This window comes from Myotis davidii, unplaced genomic scaffold, assembly GCF_000327345.1.
Source record: "Myotis davidii unplaced genomic scaffold, ASM32734v1 scaffold109, whole genome shotgun sequence".
In the NCBI taxonomy this organism is placed as follows: Eukaryota; Metazoa; Chordata; class Mammalia; order Chiroptera; family Vespertilionidae; genus Myotis; species Myotis davidii.
Window position 1 is genome coordinate 668,467 of NW_006300368.1, and position 5,201 is coordinate 673,667.

The following is a 5,201-nucleotide window of genomic DNA, read 5'->3' on the forward strand; positions in this document are numbered from 1 at the left end:
ATGCTTTTGTTCCGGCCCTCCGGTCCAGTTTAAGAACCCATTGTGGCCCTCAAGTCAAAAAGTTTGCCCACCCCTGGACCTGTGCCTGTCTAACTCTCCATAGCCTCAGGTTTGGCTGACGACCCAGAAAGCCAGAATGCTGCGCAGAGAAAGGCCAGGCCCCAGGGGTTAATGAATGCATATAGCGTGTGGAAAACTGCCTGGTGTTATCGGCTAATTCAGAAATGCACTGTTCCTGCTGGTGGTCTGTGACTACCCACCATGTGCTTTTAACCGCCTATGAAAAAGAGACCCCGCCCTGGGAGGGGTGGATTTACGCACAGCGGGCCACCCCTGGCAGCAAGCAGCTGCTTTGGCCGTGTGTGTAAGTTCCTCCTATTAAAGCTCTTATGAATTTGAATAAAACTATACATGTCAGTTCTTTGAAATCGATCCTGCATTTAGACTTTTGGGACTCCCCCCTCCACAAGCATGTACTTGTCTCAGATCCTGTGCTAGGGCCGAACCGGTTTGGTTCAGTGGATAGAGCGTCAGCCTGAGGACTCGAGGGTCCCAGGTTCGATTCCCAGGTCAAGGGCATGTATCTTGGTTGTGGGCACATCCCCACTGGGGGGCGTGCAGGAGGCAGCTGATCGATCTCTCTTCTCTCATTGATGTTTCTAACTCTCTATCCCTCTCCCTTCTTCTCTGTAAAAAATCAATAAAATATATTAAAAAAAAAAAAAGATCCTGTGCTAGGGCCGTGGAGGGGAGGGCCTCATTGTCAGTGACCTCAATGTACAGATGGGGAAGCGAGGCAGAGAATAAGCCAAATCCCATAGCTGTAAGAGGAAGAGGGACCAAGACGAGTTTCCTCACCAGCACCAGGTTCCCGTAGCAAAGCGGGGGCGGGGGCGGGGCGGGTGTGGGCGGGTGTTCAGCTAGAGGAGGGGCCACAGGCCAGCACATCAGATCCTCTGGGGCTACAAACGCTCCCCAGGTGATTCCAGGGAGCATCTGGGGCGGAGAACCCTGGAGGCCCCTCTGGCCAGGGCCCGGGAAGAGCCAAGGAAAGGACTCCCCTCCCAGGCTTCTCCCACCTGCCTTCCCCTTCCTCACACACCCTCCCCTTTCCCTCCACCCCAGCCTGCATTCCATACCTCACAACTGGATTTAAAGATACCATCCAGTATCACTCTTCAAGCAGAGATATGCGCCTACCCCCAGGGCCGGGTGCAGTGACTGCAGCTCACTGTAGACGCTGAACCAACCTCCCAGCTGGCACGGAGCAGGGCAATGCTCTCTCACTGCCCAGATGAACACATGGAGGCCAGAGGCCAATCAAGGATTCTCAGCCGCACACTGATTTACAGATGCAGGGGAAACTCACAGCAGAAACTGTTGAAAAGTTGGAAAGTGGATGTCTAGAGCAGGAAAGGAAAGAGGACAAGAGTGCTACTTCGTGTGATGATTTGTCTAAAATTTTATTTGCAGGTCAGACTTTGATAAAAGTAATAATTGATGAAAAAACAACAACAAGGAAGGAGGCCTGCCCAAGGGCACTGCAAAAGCTCGCAGTCTATGCCGGGGCGGGAACCCTGGTCCCCTGACTTTATCCAGTCCCTCTGCTGCCAAACATCCCTCCACAGCCTCTAGCCAGGACGCTGGCCTGTTTCAGACTCCCCTCCCCCACATCCGCCAGACAGACGGGAGGGCCTAGCCCGGCCCCACGGGCACCAGTCAGGTGCCCGATGATGAGGAAGGGCAGGCGCCTGGGAACTGGGGCAGCAATTGCTCATCCCAAGGTGAGTCAGGCAGGAAGGGGAAGGAGCAGGAATATGGGAGGGAGAGGCTGTTTCCGTGCCCCCACTCCAACCTGAGTCTTCAGGGCTGTCGCATTTAGCAAATAAAAATCCAAGATGTCCAGTTGAATTTGAGACACACCATGAGTAATTTTTAAGTGTAAGTATGTCTCCAATATCGCATGGGACCTTCTTACACTAAAAAAAGAGTTTCTAATCTGAAATTCAAATTTAACTGGGCATCCTATGTTTTATGTGGCAACCCAAGATCTCAGGGGGAGAGAGAGGCCCCTGCTCTGGGGCAGCTGTGACTCTGGGGGCAGAACAGTGGTCACTCTGAATGAAGAAAACCCAGGCAGAGGCTGAGAGAAGCGGAATGAGGAAGTGGGAGGAAGAGCTCCCCAGCCCTTTATCCAGACCACTGCCTCTGAAGGCCACCCTGGGACTGCCCTGGGGCAGTGATGGCAAACCGTTTGAGCTCGGCCTGTCAGCATTTTGAAAAACCCTAACTTAACTCTGGTGCCGTGTCACATATAGACATTTTTTGATATTTGCAACCATAGTAGAACAAAGATTTATATTTCTGATATTTATTTTATATATTTAAATGCCATTTAACAAAGAAAAATCAACCAAAAAAATGAGTTCGCGTGTCACCTCTGACACGCGTGTCATAGGTTCGCCATCACTGCCCTAGAGGAACCTCGTAGCCAGAGGGACACATCCAGGGGCTCCTGAGTGGCATTTCCTGTCACTTGTGGTCCTCAATCCAGCCCAGGACTGGCTTCTGAGGTCCAGTTCAGATGGGGCTAAAGTAGGAATAGAAATGGACGATGGAGCACATAGCTGTACATTCTTAAGTGGGGGTGGGTGAGTGGGTGAGGGAGTGGGAGGATGGTGGGGAGGCAGAAGTCACAAAGGAAAAGATTGATTGCTAGATTTCCGATGACATAACAATAACACAACTCCTGACTACAAAGTTATCATAAACAAAGATAAAAGACAAATGACATCTGTAACATATATAATATCCAGAATGTATAAAGAACTTCCACAGTTCAATAAGAAAAAGACAAACTGTAGAAAAATGAACAAAGGATAATGAGATCGTTTTATCTGTCAACTTTTTGGGTGTTTTTGAATGAGATGAATATTTAAAGAGATGAATATTTAAATTTTGTCCGAAGCAAATTGCCCACCATAATGTGGGCCATCTCCAATTAGTTGAAGGCCTGAATAGAAACAAAAAACAAAAAAAAAAACTGGCTTCTCTAAGCAAGAGGAAATTTTCAGCGACTGCCTTTGGACTTCATCTGCACCATCTGCTCCCCTGAGTCTCTAGCTTGCTGGTTTACCCCGAAGATTTTGGACTTGCCAGCTTCCATAATCATGTGAGTCAATTCCTTTTAATAAATCTCTTTCTACGTACACAAGCAATTAGTTCTGTTTCTCTGGAGAACCCTGACTAATGCAGATAAGAACAGGCAATTCACAGAAGAAATATATAAACAGAATAAGTATATGCACAAATCCTCAGCTTCCCTAGAGATCAAGGAGATGCTGATAAAACAACCAGGGAATATCTTTGACAGATTGGCTAAAAAAAAAAAAAAAAAATTAAACTGGCATATCCAAAGTTGGCAAGTAAATGGGAAATAAGTGCCCCCAAACACCATGACTGAGAGTGTAAGTTGGAAAAATTTTAAGGCAAGTTGTCATAAACATTTCAAATATGCAGACCCTTTACCCAGCAATGTTACATTTAGGAATTTAACCCCACCATGTGCACTCAGATACCTGTTCACAAATATTCATCGCATAATTATTGGTAACTGGTAACTTCAAAAAATTGGAAACACAGCCCAGCTGGTGTTGCTCAGTGGTTGAGCCAGGAGGTCACAGTTCAATTCCCAGTCAGGGCACATGCCCAGATTGCATGTTCAATCCCCAGTGTGGAGTGTGCAGTCGGCAGTTGATCAATGTTTCTCTTTCATCATTGATGTTTCTATCTCTCCCTCTCCCTTCCTCTCTGAAATCAATAAAAATATATTTAAGAAAAAAGAAAAACTTAAAAAAAGTGGAAACACATAAAAGCTCATTCCATGATACTTATTAAGTAAACTATGTAACATTTATAGCATGAAATTCTTGACAACTGTCAAAAAGAAACTAATAAATAAATGGAAAGACATCCCATATTCATGGATAGGGAGACTTAATATTGTTAAGATGGTAATACACCTCAAATTGACCTATAGATTCAGTGCATTCCCTATCAAAATCTCAACTGTCTTCTTTGCAAGAACTGATCCTAAAATTCACATAGAAATTCGAGGGACTCAGAATTAATAATAAAAAAATATATTGAAAAAGAAGTTGGAGCACTCCTACTTCTCCCAATTTCAAAACTTGCTACAAAGCTATAGTAATCAAGACAGTGTAGTACTGACGTAAGGACAGACACCTGGTTTAGTGGAAGAGAACTGAGAGTCAGAAATAAGCCCTCACATTTATAGTCAATTGATTTTGTCAACATTAAAAATCACAAGGCCTGCTCAAAGGGGGCTGAGCAAATAGGCAGTTCTTGAATGAGAATGGACCGCATTCCAAGGTTGACTCGGGTCCAAGGTTGACTGCCAGGTTCCAGGTTGACACCTGAGTCCAGCCAGGTTAGAATGTCCTTTCTTTAATCAGAACAAGGCAATCACGGTGAACAGAAGAGCATAATTAATCTTTCTTATAACTATAGCTAGCCACCAATATTCTATTGTTGCCCCTAATATCACCAGTGTGCAGAACAGTCCCGGTTCTCAGCTTTATCCACCGTCTGGTCCCTCACTAGCCCCGGACTGAGCCACTGCCACACCATTCCCCAACCTGGCCGCTCCTTCCCTACCCAGCCTGGGATTTGTCCCCTACCCCAGTCTCACCCTCAGCTCAAGCTCTTTGCTTAGCCTACAGCACTCTCCACTCCTTCCTCCAAGGCTCGGCACCAGGCTTCCTCTGGGCCCCTCCTCTCTCCTGCTGGGTCCCCCATCACCAGCCTCGGTCTGGGCTAGGCCCTTTGGCACCGAACAGTCGGCTAACCTGTTCTGTGTAGAACATCTCTCTCTCCTCACCAGCCATGTCAATTCCTGGAAGGCAGCACTCCCTGAAACCACAAAACCACTCCCACTCTGCATCCATCCCCCTGCCTGGCCTTGTACCAGGCACCCAGCAACTCTTCAAGCCCCACTGCACTGAACTTGGCATTCAAGCCTTGCCCAAGGCTGCCCTTTCCGTCTCGTTTCCTAATGCTCTTTCCAACAACCCCTGTCCAACCACTTCTCCCACCTGCGTTCAAACCTTCCCAAATCAGCTCAAAAAGGTGTCCCCAAGGTCGAATTAAATCTCTTCTTCCCACTTAGAGCTAAACTACTA